Source organism: Rattus rattus, chromosome 9 (assembly GCF_011064425.1).
Source record: "Rattus rattus isolate New Zealand chromosome 9, Rrattus_CSIRO_v1, whole genome shotgun sequence".
In the NCBI taxonomy this organism is placed as follows: domain Eukaryota; kingdom Metazoa; phylum Chordata; class Mammalia; order Rodentia; family Muridae; genus Rattus; species Rattus rattus.
The window spans coordinates 50832553-50852188 of NC_046162.1; the positions used below are offsets into that span (position 1 = coordinate 50832553).

Here is a 19636-nt window from a genome sequence, read left to right on the forward strand (position 1 = left end):
TTTGATCTCAGCACTTGGGAGGCAGAGGCCAGTGAATCTCTGTGAATTTGAGGCCAGCCTGGAAAAACAAAAAACAAGAAGAACGCAGGCTGAGCCAACCATGAGCAAGCCAGTAAGCAGCATTCCTCTATGGTCTCTGCTTCAGTTCCTGCCCTGACTTCCTTTGAGGATGAACTATGGCCTGACAGTTTTAAGCTAGAATAAACTCTTTCCCCCCCAGGACGCTTTGGTCATGGTGTCTGATCACAGCAATAGAAGCCCTAACTAAGACTAGGCCCACTCCCCTCTGTATCAAGTAGGGTGAGTATCAACAGCACACCTCTACAGTCCAGCCTCTGGTGACGCTATCCTGTCCTCTATTAGAAGGAGGTACAAAGGGATCATGGTCTCTGCACAGTGGCATTGATGCATCACTATATTGATGGTGTCACGATGCTCAGGTCAGAGGAGAGCAAAGTGACAAATGCAAGAAGACGCTAGGTAAAACTCCAACAAGCTGGAGAGAAACCTTGTAAAGATGGCGGGAAAACCACGATGATAGGGAAGTCTGGAGGGACCAGGCAGGGATGCTCCTCCAAGAAAAAGGGAAAACTACTTTATTCTCTATCCCCCATTATTATAATGGAAGCCCAAGGCCTGATAGAAACTTCTGTTTCTGGACAAGCTTGGCACCTCCTTCTGATTGACTTATGAGCAGGAGCAAACGAGGAAAATGTTCTGTGGCAAACTATGCCTTCTGCCTTTAGGGCTTTAAGCATCCAGTGTCAGCGCTTTATAGTTCTATAATTATTAATCTTGATTTTTTTTTTTTTTTCGGAGCTGGGGACCGAACCCAGGGCCTTGTGCATGCTAGGCAAGCGCTCTACCGCTGAGCTAAATCCCCAACCCATTAATCTTGATTTTTAACTTGATGGGATTTAGAGTACTCTAGAAATGATTCTCTGGAGAAGTCTTTGACTTGGTTGTCTGAGGTAAGAAGTCTTGTCCTTAATGTGGTTGGTGCTGTGCCCATTGTCTGGGATACCAGACTGCATAGAAAGGAGAAATCCTGCTTCTCACTTCCTGACTGTGGATTCAATGTGACCAGCTTCCTCAGGTTCCTACCACCATAACTTCCCTGCCGTGATAGACCCTTGACCTATGTTATGTGTGTCGGCACAGCAACAAGACAGTAGCCAACACAGTTGTGATAGGAAGAGATTCTGTGTGAGGTGTCCAGAAAATGCCAGCAGGGAGGAGCACATGATGGCTGCCTAGGCTCTGTAGCAAAGCCTTCCCATCCACTGTGGTATGACCATCAGCTTAACCTCAGCTCCCAGCATGCATCTGTACTGGCCTGAGTTCTCGCAAAAAACAGAACCAACACCATTTGCAGAGAAACATGAAAAGAGATTTAGGCTAGGAATTGGTTCTCACAGTTCCTGAATCTGAGAAATCCCTTGGTGTGCCAGCCCCATGACAAACTGAAGAACCAGGGGACTTGGTGACATGATTCTGTGTATTCGATGATCTGAAAACCAGGGGGCAGAGGTCTTCACTCTAAAGCTGCTATGGAGCTGGGACTCAGAGGGGCTGCCAGTAGACGTTCTAACACAGGAAACATCAAGAATCAGATTTTTTAAAAATTATTACATTATTTATTTGTGGGGTGAAGGGCCATACACATATAAAGGTTAGAGGACAACTTGCAAGAGTCACTCGTCTCCTGCCAGCATTTGGCCCTGGGGGTTGGACTCGGGTCACCAGGCTTGACTATAAATGACTCATCTTGCCAGCCTAGAACAAAGGTTTTAATGTCCACAGGAAATGGACGTCCCAGTCCAAAAAAGGAGAAGTTCCCTTTGCTTCCTTTTTTTCTGTTTGGCCCTTCGTGTACCAGACAATGATCACTATGTTGGTAGAGGTGGGTCTTCTGCATTCAGTATTCAAATGTTCTTCTCTTCTAGAAGCTTCCTTATGGACACACCACAAAATGATCAGCAGTTTCTAGGCATTCCTTAGCTGAGTCAGATTAACATATAAAATCAATTCTCACAGCATCAGACTGCAGGACATTGGGTGACCATCAGAGATGTCACAAGATATGATTATCTCAAGAGATAAACATATCAGATGTACCAGACCATAAAAATCAGCCAGGCCTAACAACAACTCAAGATGCTATGACAGGGGTGTGTTCAGATATTGTAGAGGAAATTTTTTATAAAGATTTATTTTTATGTATATGAGTACACTGTTGCTGCCTTCAGCCACACCAGAAGAGGGCATCGGATCCCATTACAGATGGTTGTGAGCCACATGTGGTTGCTGGGAATTGAACTCAGGGCCTCTGGAAGAGCAGTCAATGCTATTAACTGCTGAGCCATCTCTCCAGCCCCCAAATAGATCCTTCTACCCCAGGTGGGACTCGAACCCACAATCCCTGGTTTAGGAGGCCAGTGCATTATCCATTAGGCCACTGGGGCCCACTTGTAGAGGATTTTTAATCCAGCAACATGACTGTTCTGGTAAGGGATCACACCCAAAGACCTTCTAGGTCTATATGATCTGGCTGGAATACAGACAACCCCTTAGTACTCACCTTGAATCCTTAACAATGAAGGTAACGTTAGTTTGTTTGTAGAAGGAAACAGCCATGTTTGAAAATGATGCCTAATTGAGGGGCAGACAAACTGACCAATCAGAGGACGATCTGACAGAAAGAGTCAGATATAGGATATGCCCAACTCACAAAAACAGCACAGGAAAGAGAGAACTATTTAAGAATAGCACAGGGAGAGAGGACAAGCTAGACACAGGTGGTGTGGTGTGTGCATAGATGTTTCACCAGGACAATTTTACAGAGACAGGTTGCAAAGAGAACAGGCTAGACCCAGATGAAGGCAGAGCAAGCCAGAGAATGAGAAGGTACAAGAAGATTAGAACATAATGCCAAAATTAGTATGAAGCCAAGCAGAGCAATGCAGTCAGAAGCCGAGAGAAGCTGGATTGAATCAACCAGCTTGGAAAGATTAGATTGTACAGTACGAGGCTAGAAGTCTTCAAGCCTAGGCCTATATATAGTTAGAACAGGGAAGGAAATGCTCTGGGCTCAGCCCAAGCTGTATGCTTGCACAGCTTGGGTACAGCTCTTGTTTCTTTCCATCATCTGAGGAAATAAAGGTGACATTTACAGGGTATCTTAAGGTTTCTATTGCTGTGAAAAGACACCATGACCACAACAGTTCTCAGAAAGGAAAACATTTCATTGGGGCTGGCATACAGTTCAAAGGTTTAGCCCATTGTCATCAAGGTGGGAAGTATGGTGGCTTGCAGGCAGACATGGTGCTAGAGAGGTTGCTGAGAGTTCTACATGTGGATCAGCAGACAGCAGCAAGAGAGTGAGACACTAGGCCTGGCTTGAGCACCTGAGACCTCAAAGCCCACCCCCCACCCCCACCCCCACCCCCCACCCCCACCCCTGTGACACACTTCCTCCAACAAAGCCACTCTTCCTGATAGTGCCACTCCCTAAGGAGTGAGACCATTTTCATTCAAACCACCACACCAGGATTGGCTCAACTGTGTGAGCATGAGTCCTGTGCCCTCTGTCACCCACTGGTGCTGAGTTCTGCTCCTCCTGTTTGTCACATCCACTTTTGTAGTGCCATATTGGATTTGGGCCTGGCCACTTTGTAACTGTATGGCCACAAAGTCATGGGATTGTTGGACAGAGGCCTCTCCCATGTATTTACGGCACAGGAAGAAAAGACCAAGTAGTAAACACCCGGTGTCTCCACTGCATGACCTCTGCTGAGCCCGGCTGATGCATGTGGAACTGACACACCTGGACCACACCTGGGTGGTGGTCAATTTACTTGCCTTTACTTCCTCAGCCTTTATCCTTGAGATTTAGGCTGGCCTTCTCATTTCTCCCTAATTTATTCAGATCTCCTAGTCGGTCTTTTGTTACCGAAGTCACGAGCCAGGTAGTCACGAGCCAGGGTCTCCCACTGTGCTTCCCAGTTATTTTCTACCTGAGACTTGGGTATATAAGGGTGAATAAAGCTACAGGAGTCTCTCACTATTCCTCCTCACTCTCACTCTTCCTTCCGCCTCCATCTCCTCTCTCTCTCTCTCTCTCTCTCCTCTCCCTCTCCCTCTCCCTCTCCCCTGGCTTGACACGGTAACGTGTAAAAGCGTGTTTCTTTCATCCCGTAGGTTTTCGCCTGATTCTCGGTACCAGGTCGGTGCTGGCGCCACAAATGGAGGTCCCACCGAGATCTGAGAAGAAAGGGGGTACCACCCACGGACGCCCCTGAGCCCGGCCGGAGGGAGAAGGGACGATTGGGCGAAGATGGAGCAGAAAAAGGCCTGATGATTTGGCCTGAGTAAACTTGTCATAAAAAAAGGGACAAGGTAACGGTAAAGTGTTTTTTGCGTATGTGTTCTGTTAGAGTTATATTTTAGTCTTTTGGACCCTGGCTAGAGATAGTTTACACCCTAGACATGAGAAAGAACGGGTTTGGGAAAAACAGTCCTCCCCGGACTCTCCCGCAGATGCTTTGGAGAAAGAGAAAACCTTTTCAGAGCTCTCCTAGAACAGAGGGAAAGCAGGAGACGTCCTGCCTCTCTGGCTCCTGTTGGAGAAATGTTTATTTCTGGTTCTGGGTTCCATAGGTAGGATATGTGGGTCCTTTCGTGGGACACCATCTAGTTTTTCCTCTATGTCTATTGTCTGTCCTTGGTGCACCAAGCTGTCCATGTCTGTCAGTTTATGTCTGGTTTTTGTTTCTCGTTGTTTAAATGTTTTGTGTTTCATGTTTAAAAGAAAAGGTTAAAATTTTAAATGCTGGTTGATTCACGATTGATGTAGTTTTAACTCCTTTCAAAAAGGTACAAATAAATAAAAGGTTTCAATTGGCTTTTGGAGCCTTATCTGTAGCCAGAAGCCTAAGTCTGCTGGGCAAGCCCCAGGGGCTGGCTAAATGTTTACACGAGCCGATCCTAAAGGCTCCTGCAGCCCCTCAGCTTCCTTGGTACAGGAGCTGATGGCTGTTTCTCTTAGAAAAATCCCTGACTTACAAGGTGCTTCTCTTAAAATCATAGCTAGAAAAGTAAAATGGTGCTTGGTCTAAATATTAAAGATAGGTGTAGCCACTTCAATTTTGTTTCTGATTGGTTTTAAATGTATAAATATGCTCTACATGCCTTGGTTATGGACTATTGGCTTTAAGTTATTGGATATGGTTAAAAGGTATAATATTGGTAACAGAAAGTTGACATAAAGCTGGTAATTTGGATGGAGTCATTCTAGACAACATGCGCCAACCTAGGGAAATAGGTCTATATTTTTATGGGAATTCTTACTCTAGAAACCAGGCTTCTAAAAGAATTTAGGGCAATGTCTCTTTCTTGAGGTATTGGAGACTGCACCATCGTGCGTTCATATGTAGGAATTGACAGTCAAACTTAGTAGCATGAAGGATAGACTCGGTGTTTTGGAGACTAGTTTGTTGGAGGTTGAGTTTTGCTTTCCAAAGTCGTAGTTTGCCCTGAAGTTATGTGTATTTTGATGCTAATTCCACTGCCCCAAGGACAGCCGCCTAGTCACTTACTTAGGAATCAGGTGACCTTGTGGTTGTGCCCTGTTGTTACAAGGAGAATTTAAGGATTGTGATTGAGGATTGCCAGTGTTACATTGACTAACTCAAACTTATTTATAATTGAGAAAAAATCAAACAGGCAGAGATTGTTACAAGATTAACAAAGGATTGATGAGGTTTTAGAACTTGTGAGAGCATTACAGCCAGTTTGCTTACTCCAACTGCCATTTCAAGATAGATTTAGAGGATTGTTTTTATGCAGTTTGTTTACATCCTGGCGATTGTGAGTTTTTATTTTGTGAGCTTATAATTTTAGAGAGCCCATGAAGTGGTATCATTAAAAATTTTACAAAAAATGGCTAATAGCCTTATGTAATTTTGTTGCTTCTTCAATGTAAGAAGTTAGAACTTTGAATCTTTCAGTGTATATGGAAATTTTTACTAAAACCTTTGCTCTCAAAATGAGCTTTAATATTTGGGAGTAGCTATTGCTCCAAAAAGATTCAATATTCATTTTTAATATTTAAAACTAATTTTAAGCTTCTAAGGATATGTTAATTGGCTAAGTACCTCACCTTACCAGAGGACTTAGGTCTTTGTTATGCACATTGGAGATAAAACTTCAGCTGTGTTAATACAGAATTGTAGGCTAGAGTCATGGAAGTATTTTAAAAAGAAACCTGGTGAAACATATCTTATTCCAAACAAGAGTTAATTGGTTATTACAAAATATTGATATTTGGCCTATTACATATACAAATTTCAGGCAATATTGATAATTTTACTCCTTGCATGCTTTTGTATTTACTGTAAATTTGTGCATGCAACCTATAGAAAATGCGCTTACTGTATTTATAGATGGTTCATCTAATGAAAAGGCTACATGTATGATTGGATCACTTGTTTATTCTCTTGAGTTTCCCCTGCTTCAATATAGACTATTAAATTACGTTGTAGCCACTGTTTTTAAATGTTAAAAATCAAGCTTTCAATTCATATACTGATAGCCAAAGGTGTGGCTTGCGGTTTTACAATTGATTAAAAAGTTTTTCTTTTTTAGATACTACTAGCCCTCAAATTTTACAATTACTTAATGCTTTATTAGAGGCAGGTTTTCTACTTGAAATCAGTGAGTGATTTCAGTGTGAATTGTCTGACAACTCACTGTCCTTTCAGTGCTCTGGTTCAGAGAACTAAACAATACCATAGACCCAGCTCTTTGAAAATGGTAATGGAGTTGATAACACACCCTCACGAAAAGAGGAAGCTCCATTTGCTTACTTTCAACTACCAGCCTCACCCTGCCAACTCAGGGATTTCTAGACATTGTTTACAGGATTTGACATTTCTAATTAATGCATATGTTTAGGTAAATAAAGCTGGTGAGGGGCTGGAGAGATGGCTTAGTGGCTAAGAGCACTAAGTACTGTTCCTTTATAGGCCATTTAAGAACTCAAACTGGATTGCCTGGACCCCTTAGCAAGGGAGGACAATGATACCAGGCAGATTATAGGCCTTACATAGAAACAATTAGTCAAAAAGTCTCATTCTTTATATATCCAAAACAATAATGCTGGAAACAATAATTTGGTATACAAGTCAAATTATAAATACAAGTGCTCAGTGTCCTCAATTTAATCCTTGAGGACTTATCTTAATAAATAATATTTTAACAAATTTTAATAAAAGGGGGAGTTATCCCTGTACGCTAAATAATGCTCCTTTTATTTCAATTTTAAAATTTGATGCCAAGGAACTCGTGGAGTGTTTATGGCACCCCACAACTAGGGCATACTTCTGCATTTGGCATGATCCTGTCCAGGTATTTTATATGGGGGAAGAGGGAATGTTTGTGTTTTTTCTACAGGATGCTACAGGAGTGTGCCAGCTGCCTGGGTATCTGGTGAGACATGCTGATCCTGGGAGCATGAAGATTCAGCTCTCCTGGTTCGGGTTCCTGGAGTCATTCCTGTGCCCTTAGAGGAAGACGGAGGATTCCCCCTCATCTTTTGTCATCACAGAAATTCTGGCGTTGCTGCAGTCATTGTGTCCTGTCCCATCTCGGCCTGCGCTCCGACCCTCTGTGCACTGCTGCTTGCTGGAAGCTGCTGTGGACTGGAGAACTCTGTCCTGGTTATGCAGATCTCAGAAATGGTTCCATTGCCTGCTGGTTGTTCCAGAGAAGAATGACTGATCCTGAACTGTCCTGGGAAAGACCTTGGCATTTTCGCTGCTATTGTAGCAGCCATTACTGCTGCAGCCATTGTGTCTGCAGTGTCTGTAGTTACCCTCCCCCAATCTATTGTTAGGCAAGCACAGTGGGTGAACTTCCTGGAGTAGTTGCTAACAATTGGGAATTCTAAATTTTATATTAGGAGCGGCTTGACTACGGCCCTTAGTAGTAGCAGCTGAGGAGAACCAGATGAGGTGCCCACTACTTATTGGGAGAGGCTCAACTCCACAATCTCTTAAATTAATGCCATCTGGTTTTGCTCTTTCGCCCCCTGGGCTCAAGTAAGAGGAATGAGAAGATGATCTGATGTAGCTATTCTCAGTGACGGGCAACTTCCTCTGACCCTTGACTAATCTAGACATGGAGCCTTGAGGGCGACAAGGTGGTCCTATGACAGAGAGGGGCTGGGGTCTGAGAGGTCGATCCCAAGACAGAGGTAGCTACACCTCGCTTAAACGCATCGGGCCGGTCAAATGCTCCTCTGCCCAGTTTCTCCCCAATAAACACACGGTTAGCCCAGAACGGTGTGTTACAGCATAAGTTCATTCCTAGCCATTGGGGTGCGGTCCCAACTGCAAGAGTGGCTCGCCATGGCTTAGCTGGGCACTCTGTGAGGCATGTCTGATCTCTCTCAGACCACTACTTCCACCTAATTGTTTTTTAATAAAAGAATAACGGGGGAGATGTAGTGCCATATTGGATTTGGGCCTGGCCACTTTGTAACTGTATGGCCACAAAGTCATGGGATTGTTGGACAGAGGCCTCTCCCATGTATTTACGGCACAGGAAGAAAAGACCAAGTAGTAAACACCCGGTGTCTCCACTGCATGACCTCTGCTGAGCCCGGCTGATGCATGTGGAACTGACACACCTGGACCACACCTGGGTATTGGTCAATTTACTTCTGCCTTTTACTTCCTCAGCCTTTATCCTTGAGATTTAGGCTGGCCTTCTCAGATTTCTCCCTAATTTATTCAGATCTCCTAGTCGGTCTTTTGTTACCGAAGTCACGAGCCAGGTAGTCACGAGCCAGGGTCTCCCACTGTGCTTCCCAGTTATTTTCTACCTGGAGACTTGGGTATATAAGTGGTGAATAAAGCTACAGGAGTCTCTCTCACTATTCCTCCTCACTCTCACTCTTCCTTCCGCTCTCCATCTCCTCTCTCTCTCTCTCTCTCTCTCTCTCTCTCCCTCTCCTGGCTTGACACGAATAACGTGTGTGTGCGTGTTTCTTTCATCCCGTAGGCTTTCGCCCGATTCTCGGTACCAGGTCGGTGCTGGCGCCGACACACTTTAGGTTGGGAGGTGAGTCAGGAGCCTATGTGGAGACTGCTCCTGTCATCTGCTGGGGCTGGCCCTGGAACAGCAGGAGAAGAACATGCCATTATCTGAGCTTTATATGGTCCCCAGGGCCATGCACTTCATGTGGCTTGAGGTAAGAATACTCATGAACACAGGGGTCATAGCCAACAACTTGGCAGGGACATTGGGACACATTAAAAGGTCGAGAAGAAGAAGGTATGGGGAGTTGCACGTGGTTGGGAAATATTTCTGTCTCATGTTAATATGATCGACAAGGACCACCCAGAAGCTGGAGTGAAGCCAATCCCACCAAGGCCAGAGAACCGTTTTGACAGAAGGCAAAAGCCTGCTGGGAGGCAGAAACAGCAGATGTCCAAGACTACGACAAATCCAATAAGGAGTCAAGGAAAATGTCCCCAGATCCTTGCTGCTGGACTCAGGAGATCTTTTTGGTCCAATCTCCCCTATGACGTCACTCAGTAGACTTGGTCACTATCAGGGTGTATCTTGCCTTCAAAATGCCCCACGACTTTCAGGACATTGGTGCTGCCTTATGAGCCGGGCTGGAGTTTTTTCTCTTCCCACCCTGAAGAGAAGGGCTCTTCCACTCCCCCATCTGCAGGCTCCCAGCCAAGGCGGATACAGAAGTGTTTTGATGAGATGAAGACAAGTGGCAGACGCTCCTTGGTGGACTCATTTGAAGAAGTTACACTGAAAGAAACCATGTTGGGAAGAAAACGCTTAGGCTAAACCCTCCCCCACTGCATGCCAGCCACCTCCACTTCTACCCAAAGGAAGCTGTGGAAGGAACCGCTTGGTTGGGAACCTGGGACAAATCTTCAGACTGACTCAGAGACTGAAGTAGAGCTGGAGTGTGTGTGTGTGTGTGTGTGTGTGTGTGTGTGTGTGTGTGTGTGTGTGTGTGTGTGTGTGTGTGTGGTGTGTGGTGTGTGTGGTGTGGTGGGGTGGGGTGTGTGGTGTGTGTGGTGTGTGTGTGTGGTGTGTGTGTGTGGTGTGTGGTGTTTGTGTGTGTGTGTGGTGGGTGTGTGTGGTGGGTGTGTGTGTGGTGTGTGTGTGTGGTGTGTGTGGTGTGGTGTGTGGTGTGTGTGTGTGTGTGGTGTGGTGTGTGTGTGCATGTGTGTGTGTGGTGTGGGTGTGTGTGTGGTGTGTGTGTGTGTTTGTGTGGGTGTGTGGTTGGTGGGGTGTGTTGTGTGGTGTGGGGGGGGGTGGTGGGGGGTGTGTGTTTGCGTGTGTGGGTGTTGTTGTGGGTGTGTGTGTGGTGTGTGAGGTGTGTGTGTGTGTGGTGTGTGTGGGTGGTGTGTGTGTGTGGTGTGTGTGTGTGGTGTGTGTGGTGTGAGTGTGTGTGAGAGAGAGAGAAAGAGAGAGAAAGAGAGGGGTGAGCTTCTCTCAGAAGCTGAGGTGATACAGCTGGTTGAATCAATCAACTTGGAATATTAGATTGTACAAAGGCTAGAAGTTTCCAGGCCCAGGCCTAAGGATAGTTAGGACAGGGAAGGAAACATGCTCTGGGCTCAGCATTTGAGCCCAAAGAAAGCCCTGTGAAAAGGTAAGGAGGAAGAACAAAGAGAGTGCAGAGAGGAGTGAGCTATGCCTGTAGAGACAGACAGACAAACAGACACCATGGAAACAGGGATATATTCTACACTTTTACAGAGACCCTGCCTGCCTCTGCCTCCTGATTAAAGGTGTGCTTTACAGAGCAGACTGGTGATATAGAACTATAACCCCACCCCTTGGGAGGTTGAGGCAGAGGGAGTGCGATGAATTTGAGGCCATCCTGGGCTCCATAGCAAGTGCCAAGCTATCCTGAGGGTAGGGTACAGAGCGTAACCCTGTCTAAACAAACAAACCTAACGGAGTGCTCCACCATGCACGGTGTGGTGGTTTTAATATGCTTGGCCCAGGGAATGGCACTATAAAGAGATATGGCCTTATTGGAGTGGGTGCAGCCTTGTTGGAGGAAGTGTGTCACTATGGGGTGGACTTTGAGACCCTCCTCCTAGCTGCCTGGAAGCCAGTCTTCTGACTGCCCTCAGATTGGGATGTGGAACCCTCAGCTTCTCAAGGATCATGTCTGCCTGCATGCTGTCATGCTTCCTGCCATGACGATAATGGGAACCCTAAGACACCTAGCAAAGTTTAATTAATTTGATGATGTGTTTGGATGTCAAAGTACAACTTTTTAGGTGTTGGGTCTCTTCTCCCACTTCGCTGAGGCAGGGGCTTTACTATTACTTCTGTGATCTCCTTGAACACAAGACTTGGCTTAAACAAAGCTTTTCCGGGTGCTTCTTTTTCTCCTCAAACTGTACGTTTTGCATTTCTCTTCGTCCAGCTTGCTCCTTTTCATTATAGATCTGTATGAGTGTGACCGCTAGTGACCACAAGACCCAGTCAATGCTAGGCTGTCATAGATTCTCTTCTCCCAGTGCCGTTAATCTAAAATGCTTCCATTAACCCTTGGGCAGATTTTCAGGACAAGGGCAAAAAGCAGCCACATTCTTTGCCAAAAACAAACAAGCAAACAAACAAACAAACAAAATCCTAAAAACGGCTCTCTCTCTCTCTCTCTCTCTCTCTCTCTCTCTCTCTCTCTCTCTCTCTCTCTCCTCTTCTCCTTCTCTTCTCTTTGCACGTGCCCTTTCTCTTCATTCTCCCTCACTCCCCATGGCAACTCCCTTGGCTTCAGTCCTCCGGGCCAGTGAACTTCCTTGAGAGCAGCTTTCCAATAAACCTGACTTTAATATAATCTTAAAAAAAATAAAAATCTGAGAAAGGTCTCTAGGCCACCTACTAATATGCCCCCATCTTGAGCTGGGTCCTCACAGTTCAAGTCACCCTCAGCCCTGTCTTCCATGCTTTGAGTAAGATGGTCCGATAAAGCCCTGTTTAAACTTTCCAATTGCTTTTCTGAAGTCCACATTCTCCCAACAAGCAGCATGGTTAAGCCTGTCACGGCAACACCCTAGTCCTTGGTACCAATTTCTGTCTTAGTCATTTCTGTCCTACTGCTGCGAGGAGACACTATGACCAGGGCAAGACTTATAAAAGAAAGCATGAAATTGGGGTTTGCTTAGTCTCAGAAGCTTAGTCCCTTATCATCATGGTGGGGAACATGGCTGCTGGAAGGCTGGTGTGGCAGTGGAGAAAGAAGCAGCTGAGGGCTACATCCTGATCAGAAAGCAAAGCAGGGGCGAAGGGGGAGAGCACCAGTCTTGGGTTTTTGAAACCTCAAAGCCCATTCCTAGTGACATACTACCTCCAACAAGGCCACCGGTCCTAATCCTTCACCAATAGTGTTGATTAAGCACCCAATTATACGAGCCTGCGGGGACTATTCCTCTTCAAACCACCACAGTCACTGAGCTGTATCTTCTGGGCTATGTGGATTCCCAAGCTTCTGGATGGTTCTCCTGTGTCTCCGCCTCCAACCTCAATGAAGGATAATGAATTACAGAGGAGCTCCAACGGATCTGGCTTTCTATCTGTTCCCTCTGCTTTATGTGCATCCGTGTTCCGCCTACATGTACATCTGTGCACCAGGGGTGTGTCTGGCACCAAAAAAGGCCAGAAGAGGGCATTGGATTCCTTGGAACTGGAGTTATAGATGCCCGTGAGCTCCTATGTGGGTGTTGGGAACGGTCCCCTGTGTTCTGAACTGCTGAGCCACCTCTGCAGTCCACAATTGGCTTCGTCTGTATCTTTATCCACTGAGCCTTCCCCCCGCCCCCCAGTCCAAGGGTACAGTTTTCTTCACCATTCTGAATGCTCAGATTAGAGCTGGTGTCTAACAGGGTGGCTTTGCCTTCCTGCTCTTTCAAACATGGAGTAAGGGCTGAGGCTGTTACTCAATTGGGGAGGGGGGTGCTTGTCTAGGAAGTGTCAAGCCCTGGGTTCCATACTCAGCATTGTAAGACACTAGAAAATATAAAGAAAAGGGGAAGACTCACGTTTGGTTTTAGCTGAAACCACTCTGCTGCTGAGCAGAACGGGATGTCCTGGCTGGGCCCAGATGACAGGCAGGCTAGCTGCTGCTGGCAGCCCTTGGGAGCAGTCTGCAGCTGATGGTGGGTAATTCAGGTCACAGACCACCTGTGCTTCCAGACATCGGGAGTCACGGTGTAAATAATTCCCGTGTCAGCCAGAGTGGCGATGCCCTCAGGTGAAAATTTGAAAATACTTATGGCTAGCCCCAAGGGGCTTCTACTGAGTGTTTTCAGAGTAAGCCTGAGACTCACAGGGCAGCCATGAGCGTGACACCAGCTTGAACCCTGCCTGGATGCTGGCGTGAGCCTGAAGTCGGCAGCTGCAGCCAGCCAAAATTATGAAACCAAAACACAGGGAAAGACTGTTCTCCCAGGAGGAGACATTTATCTTGTTGTCTAATATTTAAACAGTTTAACGTGCCTTCCGTCCGATGAATTGTCTGGCTTGGAAAAGGGCATGTAACAAGTCTGTGTGGTAAATCCCTCATTTTTAACATCGGGGAATATACAGAGAGGTTCCATTAACAGAGCATCTGTTTCTCTCCGACTCCACTTAGTAAGTGTTTAAAGATGGGGTCCCATCTCTCTCAGGCCCTTTGGCCTTGGCTTTAACAACTCGTGGGTGCAAGCAAGGCATGTGATCATTAGTAGCCAAGCTGCAAAGCCCCGCAGTGCTTCGAGCACCCAGTTAGCGTTTCCTCAGCATCTGAACCCGGAGCCCGTGCCCCGGGACCGGCTGCCCACCTGGGCCTCCGAGCCAACAGTTGCTTCCCATCGGCTTCTCAGAAAGCACTGCTGTTGCTGCTGCAGCTGAGCAGCGTCTGATGCTTCCCCCACGCCATGGCCAACCCCGGTCCCTGTAGGTGGAACCAGACCCCACAAGTCACTAAAATGTAGCTGTGGCCCCATTGAGACCTGGAGGTTTGCAAGCCCAGGGAGAAGGATTCCTGGATAGCTCCGCCCATTTCAGCACTTGAACTCAGAGGGGCAGGGCACTGTGCAGAGTCTCGGGCAATGCTATCAGTGTTCACGCCGGTCTCCATGAAAGTCCCAGATCTTCTCCACAGACTTTTCTGAGAGGCATTACCACCTCTGCTTCTCTCGTGTCCTCCTGGATTTCCTCTGCTTGTGTTCCTGTGCGTGTGTGCGTGCGTGCGTGCGTGTTCTCAGTGTCAGCAGCCCTGACCTTAGACTGTGTGAGCAAAATATGCACAGACACACATGGGGCTGGAGAGATAGCTCAGCAATTAAGACCACAACACATACTAACACGTCGATGTGGAAATGCCTTTTGAGAAACTGCTAAGCTCAGAAATCACGGTCCAGTTCTCACAAAGCAAACCACAGGAAACCGTTTCAGGTGGGGACTACCAAAAGCCAGTGACGTGAGGTGACAGGGGACAGACAAGGGAACTTTTATAATCTAGACCAAACAGACACATTTGTATTTTATATGACAGCAAGGGATCAACACACACACACACACACACACACACACACACACACACACACACACACACACGCTACTAATGGTTTCTTCTGAGTTTTAATCTGGATGGCATTTCAGGAGAGTAAGGGGCCAGTGACCTCTGAAGGATTTGAACTCTGAGGACAACGAGACAATGAGAGAAAGGGGCACAAAGTGACAGAGAGTCACCAGCACCAGGAGTCTCAGACCAGGCTGCCTGCCTGGCCAGAGGAGAATGGCTGAGCTGTGGAATGACAGGTTACCTTTGTTCCCATCCCTTAGAGAATGTCCAAGCTAAAGATGAGAGGGAGGAGGAAGGCCTTTGAGTTCCCAGATTGCTGGCTCACAGCTCAGGGTTAGTACCTGTCTCTGCTCTCTGGCATTTGTGGTGACAGGCCACACGTGGTGACAAAGGGCTCTCTCTAGGAAAGAGGAGGGGAGGACTTAACATGCTTGTCACTTACTTGTGCTCTAAACTATGGGCTGTGGTACAGGACTATAATACTAGATTTGGGAGATTGGGGTAGAAGGATCTCAAGTTTAAGAACTAGCCTAGGCTACAAAGTGTACGCTCATCTCAAAACAAACAAAAAACCAGTCAGAACACATCAGGAGTGAAACATGTAACCCAAAGACAGGCGAGTACTTCAATAGAGACAGGGCACAGGAAGTGAGGGCCCACGTGTGACGGCCAGTGGGATCTTCAAAGGATGAGCTCTTTCTGTGTGACGCCCCACATCTACCCCAGCGTTTAGAGGTGGAGGCAGGAGGGGTTCGGAACTCAAGGGGGACCTTGGCTACATAGAAAGTTCAAGGTCACGGGTCAGGGGCTGGACAGATGGCTCAGTGGTTAGGAGCAGCAGTTGCTCCTCCAGAGGACCTGGTTTGATTCCCAGCACCCACGTGGTGACTAATAGTCTGTATGTAACTCCAGTCCCTGGGGACTTGATGCCCTCTCTGGCCTTTGTTGACATTGCATGCATGTGTTATACTGACAAACAGGCAAATAAAATAAAAATAAATAATTCTTAAACTAATTAATTAATTAATTAATCAATTAATTTGGGGGCCAGAGAGATGGCTCGGCAATTAAGAGCACTGGTTGTTCTTCCAGAGGACCAGAGTTTGATTCTCAGGATCAAAATGACAGCTCACAATCCTCTGTAACGCCTTCTAACTCTGGCTCTAGGGAGTCTGATGCCCCCTCCTGGTCTCTGTGGGTACAGCATGCATGTGGTACGTGGGTGTGCAGGCAAAACACCAGCGCACATAAAACATAACAAAACAAATAAGAAAATTCAGAGCCAATCTGGGCTCCAGGAAGCTCTGCCTCCACACCTAAAATTAAGTAATAAAATACGAAGGGAAATGAAAGGATCTGTTTCCACAGGCATCAGAGACTGAGCAAGGACCTCCGAGGCCATGCCTGAGAAGTGCCCTCCTATCCCAGCTACATACATGAAAAAGCCACTGCCACCAGGGCCTTTGGTCACTAGAACATGGCCATGTGGTAATTAGAAATCAGGATCCCAAGCACGAAAGGCAGGAGGTTAAGGATGGGTACAAAGGACTGGTGAGATGGCTCAGTGGCTCAGAGTCCTGACTGCTCTTCCAGAGGTCCTGAGTTCAAATCCCAGCAACCACATGGTGGCTCACAACTGTCTGTAATGAGATCCAGTGCACTCTTCTCGTGTGTCTGAGGACAGCAACAGTGTATTCATATATATATATATATATATATATATATATATATATATATATATAAAATAAATCTTTTTGTTTTAAAGAATGGGTGACAAGGGCTAGGGATGTAGCCCAGTTGGTTGAGTGCTCTCCTGGCATGAACATAGCCATAGGCTCAGTCCTCAGCACCACATAAACCAGAGGGGGTAGGGCATGTCTGTAATCCCAGCCCAACTAGAGGCAGGTCCATAGCTTAGTTCCAAAGGGTCCCTTCGTGGGCACCAGTCACACAATCCACAGACTTACAGGTAGGCAAAACACGTATACACAAAATTAAAATTAAAAAAGCCAGGGTTTTGCTACATAGCCCAGCTTGGTTTGGAATGTGCCATCTTCCTGCCTCAGCCTTCCTTGTGCTGGGAGCCCAAGTTTCTACTTCTGGCTTCTTTCCCTTTTGAATTGGAGATGGGGGAGGATAGGAGACAGCTGGGGTGGTCAATCGAGTTTAACTCTGACACAGGGTAGAGAATTTGGCTCTGGGTATGTAAGCAAATGGATTCCCATTGGACACACCTGAAGTGGTCAGACTCTGAGTTCGGGCCGGGTGTCCTGACACACTGCTTCCTGCAGCCCAGCCACTCGCATTGGGCAGCGGGTAGGCCCAAAACATCTTGCTTGAGAAGGGGCTGGGCCACGTTCAGTCAGAGGAGACAGTGCTCTGACGAGAGGTCCCCAGAGTCTCTGACCTCAGTCTCATCTCACCCCAGGTGGGAAAGTGAAATAAAGGGAACACTGACATCAGTCCCAAAGCAAGACCCAGCATCCCGCTCCAGACTCTTCTGAGAGAAGAGCTGCCTCTCTACAAAATGGCAGGGTGGCATGGGTGGGAGGGGGAGGGGGACAGTACAGTGACAACACAAAGACTTCCTGCAGCACAGGGTTTTTTTTTTTTTTTTATTTTTAAATCTAAATATCTGATATAAATTCACAAAAGACTCCGTGGGGCCCTGTAAAGATCTAGAGGGGCTGTGGTGGGGAGACATTCACACCTGAGAGCAGGAAGCGCACAGCAGAAACCACAATAGCTGGGTCACGAGGCCAGGATGTCGGCTGTAAATAGCATCCAAGATACCTGAGAAGAGAGGATTGTCACAGTCAAGTGAGAAACGACCCAAAGATGAAAAGGAAAGAAATAGGTTCAATCTCGGGTGTGCAGACTGGAAGAGGAGGGAATCCGGGGAAACTGAGGAGATATGAGGGAAGAGTGGTCAAAGAAAGGGAAGGAGACAGCTTTCAGGGATGAAGTTGGACACGGAGGGCAGTCTGGCTTCCAAGCCAAGTTGATAGGAAGGGGCCAGTCCGACACATACGGTGAATTCTCACAGGAAAACGGCTAGCAGTTGGGCCTGGCGACACTTGCCTGTGATCCCGGCACTTGGGAAGTTGAGGCAGGTGAATCACCTTGAGATTGAAGTCAGCCTGGGCTGTCTAGTGAGTGAGTGCCAGGGCAGCCTGGGCTCCAGAGTGAACTCCTGCCTCAGAAACCCAAACCAAGCGAAGGTGGTCAGAGAGATGGCTTGGCAGTTAAGAGCACTACCACTCTTCCAGAGGACTCGGGTTCCACCCAAGCACCCACATAGCCGCTCCCAGCAATTTGTAATTCCAGCTGTAGAGGATCCAGCGCCCTCTTCTGGCCACTACAGGCATGGCATGCACCAGTGCACAGACATACATGCAGACAAAACACCCATATACATATAGTTAAACAAAAACCCTAACCAAGGGGCCAATCAGATAACTCATGGGGTAAATAAAGATACTTGTTGTCAACCCCAACAGCCTGAGTTCAGTCCCCAGGACCCACATAACAGAAGGAAAGAGATGACTCTAGAAAGTTGTCTTCTGACAACCACGTGTGCTGGAGCACATGACACGTTAGAACAAACAGTTAAGAAAGATACAGCTGCTGGGTGGTGGTGGCAGCAGCGGTACCCGACTTTAATCCCAGCACTTGAGAGGCAGAGGCAGGTGGATCTCTGAGTTGGAGGTCAGCCTGGTCTACAGAGTGAGTTCCAGGACAGCCAGGGCTACACAGAAAAACTGTCTCAAACAAACAAACACACAAAAGGTGAAACTTTGGTTTCAGTTCCCAGCACCCATATACATATATATATGCACACAAGTTCGCACACACATACACATACACACACAAATGCAAACACACACTTAGAACAAGACATTAGAGGAAGGAGAGATTTTTATTCCTTTTATAAATCCCTTTTGGTATTTTTTTTAAAAAATACATTTTTTCTCTTTTTGTTTATTCTTATTGTCATCGTGAGCAAACGTGTGTATGTGTATATGTATATGTGTATATGTATATGTATATGTGTGTAGTGTGTGTATGTGTGCATATGTTTTTATGTGTATATGTATGTATGTATGTATGTATATGTGGTTATATATGTGTGTGTGTGTATGTGTGTGTGTGTGTGTGTGTGTGTGAGAGAGAGAGAGAGAGAGAGAGAGAGAGAGAACATGTAGAGCGGTAGAGTAGGTTTTTCCTCCTACCTTTCTGTGCATTCCCTGGAATATTGATCTGGGGTCATCAGGCTTGCACAGCAAGCTCTACACCTGCTGAGCCCCTTTCTTTTACAATTTCAAAGCAGATTTAAATTAGGGAACAGAATGATAAATAAGAAGCTGACAGACAAATAGGGGAAAAATGACAAACAAGCCCAAATTAAAATGATCTCAGACTTTTCAGAGCGTTCAGGGAAGTAAATGTCGATTTATTTTTACCCCTGCTCATGCTTAGAAGCGCACTTTACTTTGTGACCTATTTGTGTGTTTTCTGAAACAGGATGAAGGATATAAAAAGCAACTTGAACTCTGCTTCACTCTTCAGACACTCCTGATGCAATTCATGGTCTTACGACCCTGGTGCATGCTGATGTTTCCTGTTCTCGCCTGGGCCATGAAGGAAGTCGATGTCTACGGTTTGAAATACATGCTTGGGCTCTAGAAAACCTAAGTAAAAAAAAAAAAAAGTCCCTCATTTGTGTACGGAGACGACAAGAAACCCAGGGCAGAGCTGTTTAAAAAAGAATCCCTTCAGGGGACTTGGGAATAAATCACCCAAAGATGTAGGGGGAATCAGATGCAAACACGGAGCCAGACAAGATGGCACCAACTATAATTCTAGCACTCAGGATGCTGAGGCAGGAGGATTGCCACAAGTTTGAGGCCAGCCTGGGCCAGTCCAGGCCAGTGTGGGCTACAGATGAGACTTTTGTCTCAAAACAGAACAAAACCAATAGGTGGCTGGAGAATTTCGGTATACTCCCACACCTTCACA

At 46.5% G+C, this 19636-nt stretch overlaps 1 non-coding gene across 1 annotated transcript; it reads right to left on the bottom strand.

The window, feature by feature from the left end:
- Positions 1 to 2392: 2392 nt before the first annotated feature.
- Trnar-ccu lies at positions 2393 to 2465 on the bottom strand. Its single transcript has one exon. It is a non-coding gene; the product is annotated as a tRNA-Arg (tRNA).
- Between the last annotated feature and the right edge of the window lie 17171 nt (positions 2466 to 19636).